The sequence below is a fragment of the Musca domestica genome, unplaced genomic scaffold (genome assembly GCF_030504385.1).
Source record: "Musca domestica strain aabys unplaced genomic scaffold, Musca_domestica.polishedcontigs.V.1.1 30, whole genome shotgun sequence".
NCBI lineage: Eukaryota > Metazoa > Arthropoda > Insecta > Diptera > Muscidae > Musca > Musca domestica.
Window position 1 is genome coordinate 9,348,057 of NW_026712300.1, and position 16,672 is coordinate 9,364,728.

The window sequence follows — 16,672 nt, forward strand, 5'->3', positions numbered from 1 at the left end:
CTATTTGTCTTTTACAATAAGAACTTTTTGGTTTATTTTAGCTGCGATAGTTCGCCATTTTGGTCATTACCACAAGTAGTTTCTTTGCATATCGTTGCAAATTTGATAGATTATGAATACCATTTTTGAAATTCTTGTTGAGATTTCAAATTAATATACGCTGCAATCGGTTGCTTGCTTTTTTAAACATTGTTTCTTTGTATCTGTTAATGCGCCGAAATTGCGCTCCGATAAAGGGGAGAGGAAAATAGAAATAAAACACGATCGTTTTAGTTTCTTATTCAAATAAATGAATTCTTTATTGATATTATTATCAAAAGGTGTCGAGATTTACCTTAGTAATTACACACGAACGTGTAATGTTTACAGTGTTGAGCACGAATACTCAACCGATAGCAAGCAGGAATCACCAAGACAGACTGAAGTAAGGTGGTAACTTTAGCGCCAATTCGTTGAAATCTGATATTGACATATCAATGTTGCAATAAGAAGTAGTGAACAGATTTCAACGAATGTATAATACGATAAGTGTTGCAATAAACTGCACCATGATTCCATTTTAAATAAATGGAGACAATTCTTACTTAAACATTAGCAGGCCACCTTACAGCATCCTGGGATGGTGTAACAATATAAATTAATTCGATAAAGAGTATAAAGTGTTGGTACAGTGCAACATGTGAGCAGTTTCGAATGTAAACGATAAACAAATTGATAGTTCAAAGTCACCAAGAACCCACAGTTATGGATTCGGACTTGTGCAAAACGTTTTAAATTCAAAACAAAACCCACAGTTATGGGCTATTTTCACGATACAACAACGAAATCCGCAGTTACGGATTTTATTTCCACGAAATCCGCAGTTACGGATTTGCTACGAAAACCGAGTCTGTGAAATCCGCAGTGACGGAATTACTCCGAAAAAGGAGTACATTTATGGCCACTTTACAATACGAGATATCAATTTCGAAAAATAATATGTTTATTAATGACTACGAAAAGCTTTATGTAGTTTCAATTGAATCTGCTAATACGACATTAGATAGTCGATTTCTGAGGTCGAACGTGGCCGCAAGCGAGGGTAGATTTCCTGAAATAGAATTCAGCACGACCGCTGGAGTTTTTGGGGACAATGAATGGTCTAGGCTACTTCTGATTTCAATATTACAAACCTTCTTTGATGTAGCCGCAAGTGTACAATTAACACCCGAAATGGTGGAATTGGACGCACAAACAGGAAGCTTAAGTTTCTTTCAAAGTCGCTCAGTGACGAAAGAGGACTCAGAGGCCGGATCTATCAATGCCCTAGCACAATACGAAACACCTTCATGAACAATTTTCACCATGGCGGTGCCCAAAAAAACCGATTGATTCTGCGCAGCGTGAAATGCCTGTCGAACTACCTCTCCGGCCGATGTAGAGGAACGAGATGCATTTGAATCGGCAGATTGACTAGAAGTTGGGGAACAATTCGAGGGACAAAAAGGTGGAGCCGAAACTGACAAACTGAACTGAACTTGGAGGTGTTGTCATTGACTTGGACTATTTGTTGTTGGACCATCTCTGTGAAGCAATGTGTGATGACTACGATTACAAATCAAACACCGACGACAACTTTTACAATTGTTTATTTCATGTCCCTTGCGCAAGCAGTTGATACAGAAAATCTTGCCGAAAGGGTCATATTTTTGAAATGAGGACATTCAAAAAGAGGATGGCTCTGCGAGGGACAAAAGAAGCAATAAGAGCGATATGACTGCCGAGGAGATAACGTACAAGAACGAGATTGATCAACCAGTTTTGGTGATGGTTCAACTTCTATCATGTCGTGAAGACAAGTGAGTGTACGAATTCTCTCCGTCAGAAAACTATCCAAGTCCTTCCACAAAGAAATCGCAGTTTTATTTTCGACACTTTGCTCCCACAGTGTAAGTGTGATTTTTGGCAAACGTTGGAGACAAACGAAAACGATAATTGGATGCCAATGATCCGTAGGAATGTCATATATAGATATCGCCGAAAGACATCCATTAATGCCGCGTTGAATTACTTTCAAACCAGAGCTACTTTCTTTTTCAAGAACAGGAAGCGCGAAAAGAGATTTCAAATGAGTATGGACGAGTAACCGAGGGTTATCATATTCGTCCCTTAAGGCATTCCACGCTAGACCGAAACTGCGGTTGATTAGAGGGAATCTCGAGACGATTTCTCGAGCTTCTCAGCTGGTTTTGCGCACTAAATAACAAAGGCGCTCAATATCTCTGAAACGCGAATTTATTAGATAATTTATATAGACCGCGCTAAATAAATCCCTAAACGTGGGCCAATTGTGAAAATTACCATTGAAAACGTCTATTTCACAAGGAGGAAAAGCAAGGTTGTGGACACTATCTATTTGAGGAGGATCAACAAAACTCTTAACGACACTAGGATTCCCAATAGACGATATTGGGAAACTAGCTTGAACACCAACTTCACGAGTGGATGAGTTCAAGTTTTTTAAAGCGACATCGCGAGACTGTGCTTCTGGAGGAACATCACGTGGATGCTGCGATATCGATGCTAATGAACTGCTACGAGACGAGTTCAACGAGGATTTTTTCGACCGACTAACCTCAGACAGCCTGTTTTTTAACTGACTTAAGCAATCCATATATTTTTCCCTAGCTTCCTCATATTTTGAATAAACGGTATCAAAATCCGTTTGGGTAGCTGCACCCGACGTTTCCAAATAACTTTCGCATAAATCGAAACTCTCATCAGTGGCCTTCCATACTTGTTCGAGATTAGAGCTACGGGCCTCTAATTCGAAGAAATTAAGATCTTCAAGTTTTAGATTTCTAACAAACTCTATGACTTTAATAAGGATTTTCCATTTACAATTGAAAGCAACTAACGTATTTTGCGATATGATTATTGATCAAAGAACGAAATTCAATTCCAAAAATTATCTTTTTTTATCGAAATTGTAGAAAAAACTAAAAATTTGTCCAAAAAGTTGACCAAAAAACAAAAGAAAATTTGAAACAATTGTGAATATACTAAAATATTTGCCAAAATTTATAAAAAGATCAAACAAATCGAAAATTGCATACCATAAAAACTCAAAATATCGACCAGGATATTAAGTTCTAAAATAAAATTGATTCAACACCTAGAAAATTGTCTGTGTTCAATTGACTAACACAATACTTTAAATGTGACGCATATAGGATGCACGTTACTAACACTGTCCAAAAATATTTTTAAATATTCATACACACTTATGTATAATATTCAAAAAAAAAAATATATAACTTTGTAAAAAGGGAACTCCGCGACGCGTTGTAAAGTTGCCGTTTTGTTATTGTAATATTTTTTATTAGTTGTTTTCGCGGGCTCACAACATAAAAAATACACTGCACCTACCTTTTGTTTATAAAGGAATATGATGATGCTAATGATGAAGTTTATTACGATGATGTTGACGAAAATTGTGTTGATGCTGGGGATTTCTTCCACACGAACATAGAAGGCAAGAACCGAAAAAACATCAATATCAGTGGACTGTATTTTTTAATGATTCAAGTATAGACCAGCGGGCTGCAAAATCCGTCTCGATTGGACCAAATGTTAATGCGCCGAAATTGCGCTCCGATAAAGGGGGTGAGAAAAATAGGAATAAAACACGATAGTTTTAGTTTCTTATTCAAATAAATGAATTCTTTATTGATATTATTATCAAAGGTGTCGAGATTTACCTTAGTAATTAATGTTTACAGTGTTGAGCATGAACACTCAACCGATAGCCAGCAGGAATCACCAAGACAGACTGAAGTAAGGTGGTAGCTTTAGCGCCAATTCGTCAAAATCTGACATTGACATATCAATGTTGCAATAAGAAGTAGTAAACAGATTTCAAGGAACGTATAATACGATAAGTGTTGCAACAAACTGGACCACGATTCCATTTCAAATGAATGGAGACAATTCTTATTTCAACAGTATCATTTATTTATGTATTTATCGTGGCATTTTGTTTCAAAGTTTCATCAGGTTTTTATTTGTATACTTTTCATTTCTAAATCGACTTATTCGTTTATTGTTATTAAGTTTTGGTTTTAACTGCCTCACTCATATAGGAAGTCCACAAGACCTTGACATACTTGATAGCAAGTATGAGTTTTCGTCTAAAGAATATTTGATTTGTGCATCGGCGAACAAACGATTGTTATCTAAGATTTAGAGTGAATCAAATGTGTCCCTGAACTCATCTCATAGCAGTTCAGTAGATTCCTTAATGGAACATCCCGACAATATTCTTTTAGAAAACCTGTCGTGTGATGCTTTAGTAAAAAACATGGGCTTGTCGTCCCACTGTTTTAGGGTGATGGGAACCAAAGCATCTAGTTCCACAATTTTCAAATTTGGGAACCCTAAAATAAACTTAAGCTTTGTTGTTGATCCTCCACATGTAGATAGCCTTCATAATCTGGCGATACCTCCTTGTAATATTGAGGTCTTCGATGGAAATATTTCGTAGCAATCGTTGTTTTCGTAAATGTCGTAAGCTATATTATGAGTAGTTCGAGTCAAATTGTGACTCCTACAAATTCGAATTTGACTTCGTCCGCCCCCTGCTTTCGACAAAGAAACATAATTGTTAATAGTAATCGTTCGCTCGCTTCAAATTCGTTTGTTCCAGGCGTATCTATCGTTAATATAGTTCGTCAATCATTTCACGTCGCGCAGTACAAAACAGTTCTATTGGGAACAGTGCATATAGCTATGGCGCATATAGTAGTGCTGATGATGGTGCTTCTTTTCCCGCTAGAGCGTTGATTGATCCGGCATATGAATCGTCATTCATTTCGAAGCGTCTTCAGAAAAACTTAAATCTTTCGGTAAATAGTACTCACGCAGCTACATGTCGAAAAATGTGTAACATAAAAGTTCGTGGTCGTTGTGATAAATCGCCTATTTTGGAAACATTGGCGTTGGTTGTAGATTCAAGATCGAGAAATCTCTCAACAATTTCGGTCACTTCTGACCTGAGATCAAATTTGTTAAATATAGTTTTGGCTGATCCACAATTCGGCGAATCTTGTCCAATATATATTTTGATAGGAGCAGATTTGTACCCTAAATTGGTAAAAAAATCATTGTTCTCGTTTTTCGTCCGGTACACTGCTCGCTAGAATACTCACTTCGGTTGGATTATTAAGGGTCCTATCACATAAATGTTTATCGTCGTATATCGTACGAATTGTTCGTTGATTGGCGGCCTTATCAAGCGACACACATGTTGCTCACTTCGCGGGGTCCCTAATGGCCTGAAGCCTCGTATGGCTACAAATATTTCAAGGTGCCTAATGGCCTGGGGACCTTAACGATCTCGAATGTGCAGATGTTCCATAATGGCCTGGGGCCTCTAGTGGTCCCTAATGGCCGGGGGTCTCTAATGTCCCCTATGTTTAAAAAGGTTTCTAATGGTCTGGGGTCTTTAATTCTCCCGAATGTGTAATTGGTCCCTAATGACCTGAGAAAGCTAACGCCAACGAATGTTTATAATGTAAGTCCATAGCCGTTAAAATCTCTCTACTCCTAATTATTGTAGTTGAATAGACAGATTTCAATGAACATATGATGGATTTGACATGCAGCCAACCTTTAGGCATCTAAATGTCATCACATAGTTGAGCTTGGATCAGCGCTTGAATCATTAGCTATCATCCGCGTTTTATCGTAGGCATTCATACACATCGTTGCACAACTAAATGGTAATATTGTTTACCACAAATACATATACACGGCATTTGGTCTAACACTCCTGTATTTTCTTTTCTTTTTATTTACACCCCCTTTACCTTTGCGCAGCCACACGTACGTATTGGACGTGCAGACTCTATTGGGAGTCCTAACGAACCAGATATTGCAGCACTTTGGATTACTACTGGAATGCCTTTGTAATCTTTAAATACAGTCCGCAAAGGCATCACCGCTTAATTTATTTACATAAACTTACTTCGGTACGTATAATGAGCAAAACGACAATAACAAGTGTTTCGTTTATTGGTGGCCGTCAAAACAAAACGTGGCGTCTTCTCTTTTTGTCGCTAGATCAAAGAGGACAGACATACGGGAATAAGAAATCCCTAATTTGTTGGTGTAAATATCGTTTACATATCGTTAGTTTGTTGTTCTACATTCTTGAACAGCATCTCTCAAAATACCTTTCAATTCTTCTTTTTGTTTTTGGTTATTGGCGGCATTATTAGTTTACAATAATATATTCATAGTTGCGCGAGTGACATACGTACATTTTCAGCCTATTGTTGTCTGCATATTTGCTTAATACACACACGTCGTCGCTTGTCGTTCTGTCTAGTCGGTTAATCAGTCAATTGAATGAAACAAGCATACACACGCATCCGCACATTAATATTTCGTTTGGCAAATGTATTTTGTGTCGTGTCCGTTTTTATTGCACAGTCTCCCGCCGATGTATTATTGCACAATGTCTTGACGGTAGACTAGTACTTATATCAGTTATTATATATTTTAGTGTAAATAAAATAGGGGAGCATTTTGTAGAATATTTTCTGACATTTTGGATTATTGTGCACCCTACATCCGGTCAATTGGACATTAAGGTGTATAACGCTACTTTGCATACAGTTGAAAATAAATAAATTTGTTTTGAGATTGAGAGATAATATCCTGTTTTGTTTCTCAATAATTATTGGTAGCCTGTTTAATAAAACTCTATTTGTCTTTTACATAAAGAACTTTTTTGTATATTTTAGCTGTGATAATTCGCCATTTTGTGTATTACCACAAGTAGTTTCTTTGCATATCGTTGCAAATTTGAGATATTTCAATTACCATGGTATTTCGTTGCAAAGTTTGGTTAGGTTTTTATTTGCATATTTTTCATTTCTAACTCGATTTATTCGTTTATTGTTATTAAATTTTGGTTGTAACTGCTTCTCATATGTAGAAAGTCCATAAGACCGCGACGCACTTTATAGCAAGTATGAGGTTTCGTCTAAAGAATACTTGATTTGTGTATTATTCGAAACACAGTGAAAAATTTTTTCAATTTTCATTACACCGAGGAAATTTATTTACATTTTATCATCACTTTTTTAAAGTTTCAAAAAAAAGAGTTTCTTTATCTAGTTGGGTGTTGTGAATGCTAACATCACTAACAAATAAAAGCATTTTCGTGCTGTGTCGATAAAAAATTTCAATTTTCGTTCAGTTTCCCCAATTTTAAGTTGGTTTACATTGAAACTTTAGATTTTGCGATCTTTTAAATTCGTTTTTTCTCTTTGGCTGAATTTCTAAATTTTTCTAATCCATAATGCCACCAACTCCACTTGATTTCTTTATCAGAGCAACTGATGCTCTAGCAAAATTTGAAGCCAACTTTACTTCTGTTCGAGAGGAAGAGTTGGACATATATTCCCTTGATATGCAGGCCGCTGAGGCTAGGAAATTGTGGAGTAAAGTGAAGGAATTGTTCGACTAATGTCTTACATATCTCCAAATTTCTGAAGATGCTGAAGGAGCAGACATCACATCTGCAGAATTAAATATGACGTTGCGTATAAAGCACATGTAAACGTCATAGATTCAATAAATCGAAAATTGGACCAACTACGTGCTTTACATAAAAATTCTAATCCTTCGATGGGTCAAAGTTTGAATAGTACCCAGAAGTCTCAATGTTTGAATTCACATGTTTCACAAACAGATGTTCATGGTGTTAATGTGACTAGCACTCCTCGAGTTAATTCTCCCCCTCATGCAGAACTTTTATCTCTGTCTGGCGTTTCGCGCCATACAGGACCGTCACTTGAAGTTTTGGCTTCAAATGACAATGTAATGCATAGTCTGAATCTTCTTGGCCTACCATTAGGGATCTTTTCTCTGTGGTATACATCAACAACAGTCGACTTAGTAACATTGAAAAATTAGATTACTTACTTATGAAAACAGTGGAGGAAGCAAAGGACATCATATCAAAGTTTCCGCTGACACACAAAAGTTTTGCTTTAGCGTGGCAGGCCTTAAAAGAGACAAAAAAAATGAAATTGCTCTTTGATCTTGCAAATGTCGATAATGAGTCCAGTGCTGCTTTAAAAAATCTACAACGAGCAATTAATGGACGTATTTTGGCTATGGCGATCTATGACGTTTCTACGAACGACTGGGATCCCATATTAGTCTTCATATGCATTCAAAGATTGCCTAAGCATACGGTCTCGCTTTGGAAACAGACGGTCAAAGTCGGCTTTGTCTCATTGGAAGGATTTGGATCGTTTTCTTATGGAAAGGATCCAGACCCTTACTTGTCTCCGAGACATTCGTGTTATTGACTCATCAAAAAAGGTTGAGAAAAAAAGTGCGGACTCACTTAACAATGTTCGCATCTTCTGTGTCTTCTAGCACTTCTTCATTTAAATCTTGCGTTCTCTGTCCTAAATTGGTCCACCCATTGCGTTTTTGCCCAGAGTTCAAAAAAATATCCATAGGAGGTCGTTCTTCAGTGTTCAAACGCTTTAATTGTTGTCTGAACTGTCAGACTGTTGGTCATGAGGTTAAAAAATGTGTTAGTAAACACAATTGTGGGAAATGCAATAAGCGACATCACACACTTTTACATCGTGAGATGTCAAATCACGCAAATTCTACACCAGCAGCGACTCCGTCGCATTCAACCAATTCAACAATGCGAATCCAAATATTACCTCGACTTCGTCAGGTATATTCCACTCTGTCAATAGACAAGTGTATCATATTTCGCAAAACAACCAAGGCATTACATACCCTGCTCGTGCCCTAATCGACCCAGACATATCAATGTTGCAATAAGAAGTAGTGAACAGATTTCAACGAACGTATAATACGATAAGTGTTGCAACAAACTGGACCACGATTCCATTTCAAATGAATGGAGACAATTCTTATTTCAACAGTATCATTTATTTATGTATTTATCATGGCATTTTGTTTCAAAGTTTCATCGGGTTTTTATTTGTATACTTTTCATTTCTAAATCGACTTATTCGTTTATTGTTATTAAGTTTTGGTTTTAACTGCCTCACTCATATAGGAAGTCCACAAGACCTTGACATACTTGATAGCAAGTATGAGTTTTCGTCTAAAGAATATTTGATTTGTGCATCGGCGAACAAACGATTGTTATCTAAGATTTAGAGTGAATCAAATGTGTCCCTGAACTCATCTCATAGCAGTTCAATAGATTCCTTAATGGAACATCCCGACAATATTCTTTTAGAAAACCTGTCGTGTGATGCTTTAGTAAAAAACATGGGCTTGTCGTCCCACTGTTTTAGGGTGATGGGAACCAAAGCATCTAGGGAACCCTAAAATAAACTTAAGCTTTGTTGTTGATCCTCCACATGTAGATAGCCTTCATAATCTGGCGATACCTCCTTGTAATATTGAGGTCTTCGATGGAAATATTTCGTAGCAATCGTTGTTTTCGTAAATGTCGTAAGCTATATTATGAGTAGTTCGAGTCAAATTGTGACTCCTACAAATTCGAATTTGACTTCGTCCGCCCCCTGCTTTCGACAAAGAAACATAATTGTTAATAGTAATCGTTCGTCCGCTTCAAATTCGTTTGTTCCAGGCGTATCTATCGTTAATATAGTTCGTCAATCATTTCACGTCGCGCAGTACTAAACAGTTCTATTGGGAACAGTGCATATAGCTATGGCGCATATAGTAGTGCTGATGATGGTGCTTCTTTTCCCGCTAGAGCGTTGATTGATCCGGCATATGAATCGTCATTCATTTCGAAGCGTCTTCAGAAAAACTTAAATCTTTCGGTAAATAGTACTCACGCAGCTACATGTCGAAAAATGTGCAACATAAAAGTTCGTGGTCGTTGTGATAAATCGCCTATTTTGGAAACATTGGCGTTGGTTGTAGATTCAATATCGAGAAATCTCTCAACAATTTCGGTCACTTCTGACCTGAGATCAAATTTGTTAAATATAGTTTTGGCTGATCCACAATTCGGCGAATCTTGTCCAATATATATTTTGATAGGAGCAGATTTGTACCCTAAATTGGTAAAAAAAATCATTGTTCTCGTTTTTCGTCCGGTACACTGCTCGCTAGAATACTCACTTCGGTTGGATTATTAAGGGTCCTATCACATAAATGTTTATCGTCGTATATCGTACGAATTGTTCGTTGATTGGCGGCCTTATCAAGCGACACACATGTTGCTCACTTCGCGGGGTCCCTAATGGCCTGAAGCCTCGTATGGCTACAAATATTTCAAGGTGCCTAATGGCCTGGGGACCTTAACGATCTCGAATGTGCAGATGTTCCATAATGGCCTGGGGCCTCTAGTGGTCCCTAATGGCCGGGGGTCTCTAATGTCCCCTATGTTTAAAAAGGTTTCTAATGGTCTGGGGTCTTTAATTCTCCCGAATGTGTAATTGGTCCCTAATGACCTGAGAAAGCTAACGCCAACGAATGTTTATAATGTAAGTCCATAGCCGTTAAAATCTCTCTACTCCTAATTATTGTAGTTGAATAGACAGATTTCAATGAACATATGATGGATTTGACATGCAGCCAACCTTTAGGCATCTAAATGTCATCACATAGTTGAGCTTGGATCAGCGCTTGAATCATTAGCTATCATCCGCGTTTTATCGTAGGCATTCATACACATCGTTGCACAACTAAATGGTAATATTGTTTACCACAAATACATATACACGGCATTTGGTCTAACACTCCTGTATTTTCTTTTCTTTTTATTTACACCCCCTTTACCTTTGCGCAGCCACACGTACGTATTGAACGTGCAGACTCTATTGGGAGTCCTAACGAACCAGATATTGCAGCACTTTGGATTACTACTGGAATGCCTTTGTAATCTTTAAATACAGTCCGCAAAGGCATCACCGCTTAATTTATTTACATAAACTTACTTCGGTACGTATAATGAGCAAAACGACAATAACAAGTGTTTCGTTTATTGGTGGCCGTCAAAACAAAACGTGACGTCTTCTCTTTTTGTCGCTAGATCAAAGAGGACAGACATACGGGAATAAGAATTCCCTAATTTGTTGGTGTAAATATCGTTTACATATCGTTAGTTTGTTGTTCTACATTCTTGAACAGCATCTCTCAAAATACCTTTCAATTCTTCTTTTTGTTTTTGGTTATTGGCGGCATTATTAGTTTACAATAATATATTCATAGTTGCGCGAGTGACATACGTACATTTTCAGCCTATTGTTGTCTGCATATTTGCTTAATACACACACGTCGTCGCTTGTCGTTCTGTCTAGTCGGTTAATCAGTCAATTGCATGAAACAAGCATACACACGCATCCGCACATTAATATTTCGTTTGGCAAATGTATTTTGTGTCGTGTCTGTTTTTATTGCACAGTCTCCCGCCGATGTATTATTGCACAATGTCTTGACGGTAGACTAGTACTTATATCAGTTATTATATATTTTAGTGTAAATAAAATAGGGGAGCATTTTGTAGAATATTTTCTGACATTTTGGATTATTGTGCACCCTACATCCGGTCAATTGGACATTAAGGTTGTGTATAACGCTACTTTGCATACAGTTGAAAATAAATAAATTTGTTTTGAGATTGAGAGATAATATCCTGTTTTGTTTCTCAATAATTATTGGTAGCCTGTTTAATAAAACTCTATTTGTCTTTTACATAAAGAACTTTTTTGTATATTTTAGCTGTGATAATTCGCCATTTTGTGTATTACCACAAGTAGTTTCTTTGCATATCGTTGCAAATTTGAGATATTTCAATTACCATGGTATTTCGTTGCAAAGTTTGGTTAGGTTTTTATTTGCATATTTTTCATTTCTAACTCGATTTATTCGTTTATTGTTATTAAATTTTGGTTGTAACTGCTTCTTATATGTAGAAAGTCCATAAGACCGCGACGCACTTTATAGCAAGTATGAGGTTTCGCCTAAAGAATACTTGATTTGTGTATTATTCGAAACACAGTGAAAAATTTTTTCAATTTTCATTACACCGAGGAAATTTATTTACATTTTATCATCACTTTTTTAAAGTTTCAAAAAAAAGAGTTTCTTTATCTAGTTGGGTGTTGTGAATGCTAACATCACTAACAAATAAAAGCATTTTCGTGCTGTGTCGATAAAAAATTTCAATTTTCGTTCAGTTTCCCCAATTTTAAGTTGGTTTACATTGAAACTTTAGATTTTGCGATCTTTTAAATTCGTTTTTTTCTCTTTGGCTGAATTTCTAAATTTTTCTAATCCATAATGCCACCAACTCCACTTGATTTCTTTATCAGAGCAACTGATGCTCTAGCAAAATTTGAAGCCAACTTTACTTCTGTTCGAGAGGAAGAGTTGGACATATATTCCCTTGATATGCAGGCCGCTGAGGCTAAGAAATTGTGGAGTAAAGTGAAGGAATTGTTCGACTAATGTCTTACATATCTCCAAATTTCTGAAGATGCTGAAGGAGCAGACATCACATCTGCAGAATTAAATATGACGTTGCGTATAAAGCACATGTAAACGTCATAGATTCAATAAATCGAAAATTGGACCAACTACGTGCTTTACATAAAAATTCTAATCCTTCGATGGGTCAAAATTTGAATAGTACCCAGAAGTCTCAATGTTTGAATTCACATGTTTCACAAACAGATGTTCATGGTGTTAATGTGACTAGCACTCCTCGAGTTAATTCTCCCCCTCATGCAGAACTTTTATCTCTGTCTGGCGTTTCGCGCCATACAGGACCGTCACTTGAAGTTTTGGCTTCAAATGATAATGTAATGCATAGTCTGAATCTTCTTGGCCTACCATTAGGGATCTTTTCTCTGTGGTATACATCAACAACAGTCGACTTAGTAACATTGAAAAATTAGATTACTTACTTATGAAAACAGTGGAGGAAGCAAAGGACATCATATCAAAGTTTCCGCTGACACACAAAAGTTTTGCTTTAGCGTGGCAGGCCTTAAAAGAGACAAAAAAAAATGAAATTGCTCTTTGATCTTGCAAATGTCGATAATGAGTCCAGTGCTGCTTTAAAAAATCTACAACGAGCAATTAATGGACGTATTTTGGCTATGGCGATCTATGACGTTTCTACGAACGACTGGGATCCCATATTAGTCTTCATATGCATTCAAAGATTGCCTAAGCATACGGTCTCGCTTTGGAAACAGACGGTCAAAGTCGGCTTTGTCTCATTGGAAGGATTTGGATCGTTTTCTTATGGAAAGGATCCAGACCCTTACTTGTCTCCGAGACATTCGTGTTATTGACTCATCAAAAAAGGTTGAGAAAAAAAGTGCGGACTCACTTAACAATGTTCGCATCTTCTGTGTCTTCTAGCACTTCTTCATTTAAATCTTGCGTTCTCTGTCCTAAATTGGTCCACCCATTGCGTTTTTGCCCAGAGTTCAAAAAAATATCCATAGGAGGTCGTTCTTCAGTGCTCAAACGCTTTAATTGTTGTCTGAACTGTCAGACTGTTGGTCATGAGGTTAAAAAATGTGTTAGTAAACACAATTGTGGGAAATGCAATAAGCGACATCACACACTTTTACATCGTGAGATGTCAAATCACGCAAATTCTACACCAGAAGCGACTCCGTCGCATTCAACCAATTCAACAATGCGAATCCAAATATTACCTCGACTTCGTCAGGTATATTCCACTCTGTCAATAGACAAGTGTATCATATTTCGCAAAACAACCAAGGCATTACATACCCTGCTCGTGCCCTAATCGACCCAGACATATCAATGTTGCAATAAGAAGTAGTGAACAGATTTCAACGAATGTATAATACGATAAGTGTTGCAACAAACTGGACCACGATTCCATTTCAAATGAATGGAGACAATTCTTATTTCAACAGTATCATTTATTTATGTATTTATCATGGCATTTTGTTTCAAAGTTTCATCAGGTTTTTATTTGTATACTTTTCATTTCTAAATCGACTTATTCGTTTATTGTTATTAAGTTTTGGTTTTAACTGCCTCACTCATATAGGAAGTCCACAAGACCTTGACATACTTGATAGCAAGTATGAGTTTTCGTCTAAAGAATATTTGATTTGTGCATCGGCGAACAAACGATTGTTATCTAAGATTTAGAGTGAATCAAATGTGTCCCTGAACTCATCTCATAGCAGTTCAGTAGATTCCTTAATGGAACATCCCGACAATATTCTTTTAGAAAACCTGTCGTGTGATGCTTTAGTAAAAAACATGGGCTTGTCGTCCCACTGTTTTAGGGTGATGGGAACCAAAGCATCTAGTTCCACAATTTTCAAATTTGGGAACACTAAAATAAACTTAAGCTTTGTTGTTGATCCTCCACATGTAGATAGCCTTCATAATCTGGCGATACCTCCTTGTAATATTGAGGTCTTCGATGGAAATATTTCGTAGCAATCGTTGTTTTCGTAAATGTCGTAAGCTATATTATGAGTAGTTCGAGTCAAATTGTGACTCCTACAAATTCGAATTTGACTTCGTCCGCCCCCTGCTTTCGACAAAGAAACATAATTGTTAATAGTAATCGTTCGTCCGCTTCAAATTCGTTTGTTCCAGGCGTATCTATCGTTAATATAGTTCGTCAATCATTTCACGTCGCGCAGTACTAAACAGTTCTATTGGGAACAGTGCATATAGCTATGGCGCATATAGTAGTGCTGATGATGGTGCTTCTTTTCCCGCTAGAGCGTTGATTGATCCGGCATATGAATCGTCATTCATTTCGAAGCGTCTTCAGAAAAACTTTAATCTTTCGGTAAATAGTACTCACGCAGCTACATGTCGAAAAATGTGCAACATAAAAGTTCGTGGTCGTTGTGATAAATCGCCTATTTTGGAAACATTGGCGTTGGTTGTAGATTCAATATCGAGAAATCTCTCAACAATTTCGGTCACTTCTGACCTGAGATCAAACTTGTTAAATATAGTTTTGGCTGATCCACAATTCGGCGAATCTTGTCCAATATATATTTTGATAGGAGCAGATTTGTACCCTAAAATGGTAAAAAAAAACCTTGTTCTCGTTTTTCGTCCGGTACACTGCTCGCTAGAATACTCACTTCGGTTGGATTATTAAGGGTCCTATCACATAAATGTTTATCGTCGTATATCGTACGAATTGTTCGTTGATTGGCGGCCTTATCAAGCGACACACATGTTGCCCACTTCGCGGGGTCCCTAATGGCCTGAAGCCTCGTATGGCTACAAATATTTCAAGGTGCCTAATGGCCTGGGGACCTTAACGATCTCGAATGTGCAGATGTTCCATAATGGCCTGGGGCCTCTAGTGGTCCCTAATGGCCGGGGGTCTCTAATGTCCCCTATGTTTAAAAAGGTTTCTAATGGTCTGGGGTCTTTAATTCTCCCGAATGTGTAATTGGTCCCTAATGACCTGAGAAAGCTAACGCCAACGAATGTTTATAATGTAAGTCCATAGCCGTTAAAATCTCTCTACTCCTAATTATTGTAGTTGAATAGACAGATTTCAATGAACATATGATGGATTTGACATGCAGCCAACCTTTAGGCATCTAAATGTCATCACATAGTTGAGCTTGGATCAGCGCTTGAATCATTAGCTATCATCCGCGTTTTATCGTAGGCATTCATACACATCGTTGCACAACTAAATGGTAATATTGTTTACCACAAATACATATACACGGCATTTGGTCTAACACTCCTGTATTTTCTTTTCTTTTTATTTACACCCCCTTTACCTTTGCGCAGCCACACGTACGTATTGGACGTGCAGACTCTATTGGGAGTCCTAACGAACCAGATATTGCAGCACTTTGGATTACTACTGGAATGCCTTTGTAATCTTTAAATACAGTCCGCAAAGGCATCACCGCTTAATTTATTTACATAAACTTACTTCGGTACGTATAATGAGCAAAACGACAGTAACAAGTGTTTCGTTTATTGGTGGCCGTCAAAACAAAACGTGGCGTCTTCTCTTTTTGTCGCTAGATCAAAGAGGACAGACATACGGGAATAAGAATTCCCTAATTTGTTGGTGTAAATATCGTTTACATATCGTTAGTTTGTTGTTCTACATTCTTGAACAGCATCTCTCAAAATACCTTTCAATTCTTCTTTTTGTTTTTGGTTATTGGCGGCATTATTAGTTTACAATAATATATTCATAGTTGCGCGAGTGACATACGTACATTTTCAGCCTATTGTTGTCTGCATATTTGCTTAATACACACACGTCGTCGCTTGTCGTTCTGTCTAGTCGGTTAATCAGTCAATTGCATGAAACAAGCATACACACGCATCCGCACATTAATATTTCGTTTGGCAAATGTATTTTGTGTCGTGTCCGTTTTTATTGCACAGTCTCCCGCCGATGTATTATTGCACAATGTCTTGACGGTAGACTAGTACTTATATCAGTTATTATATATTTTAGTGTAAATAAAATAGGGGAGCATTTTGTAGAATATTTTCTGACATTTTGGATTATTGTGCACCCTACATCCGGTCAATTGGACATTAAGGTTGTGTATAACGCTACTTTGCATACAGTTGAAAATAAATAAATTTGTTTTGAGATTGAGAGATAATATCCTGTTTTGTTTCTCAATAATTATTG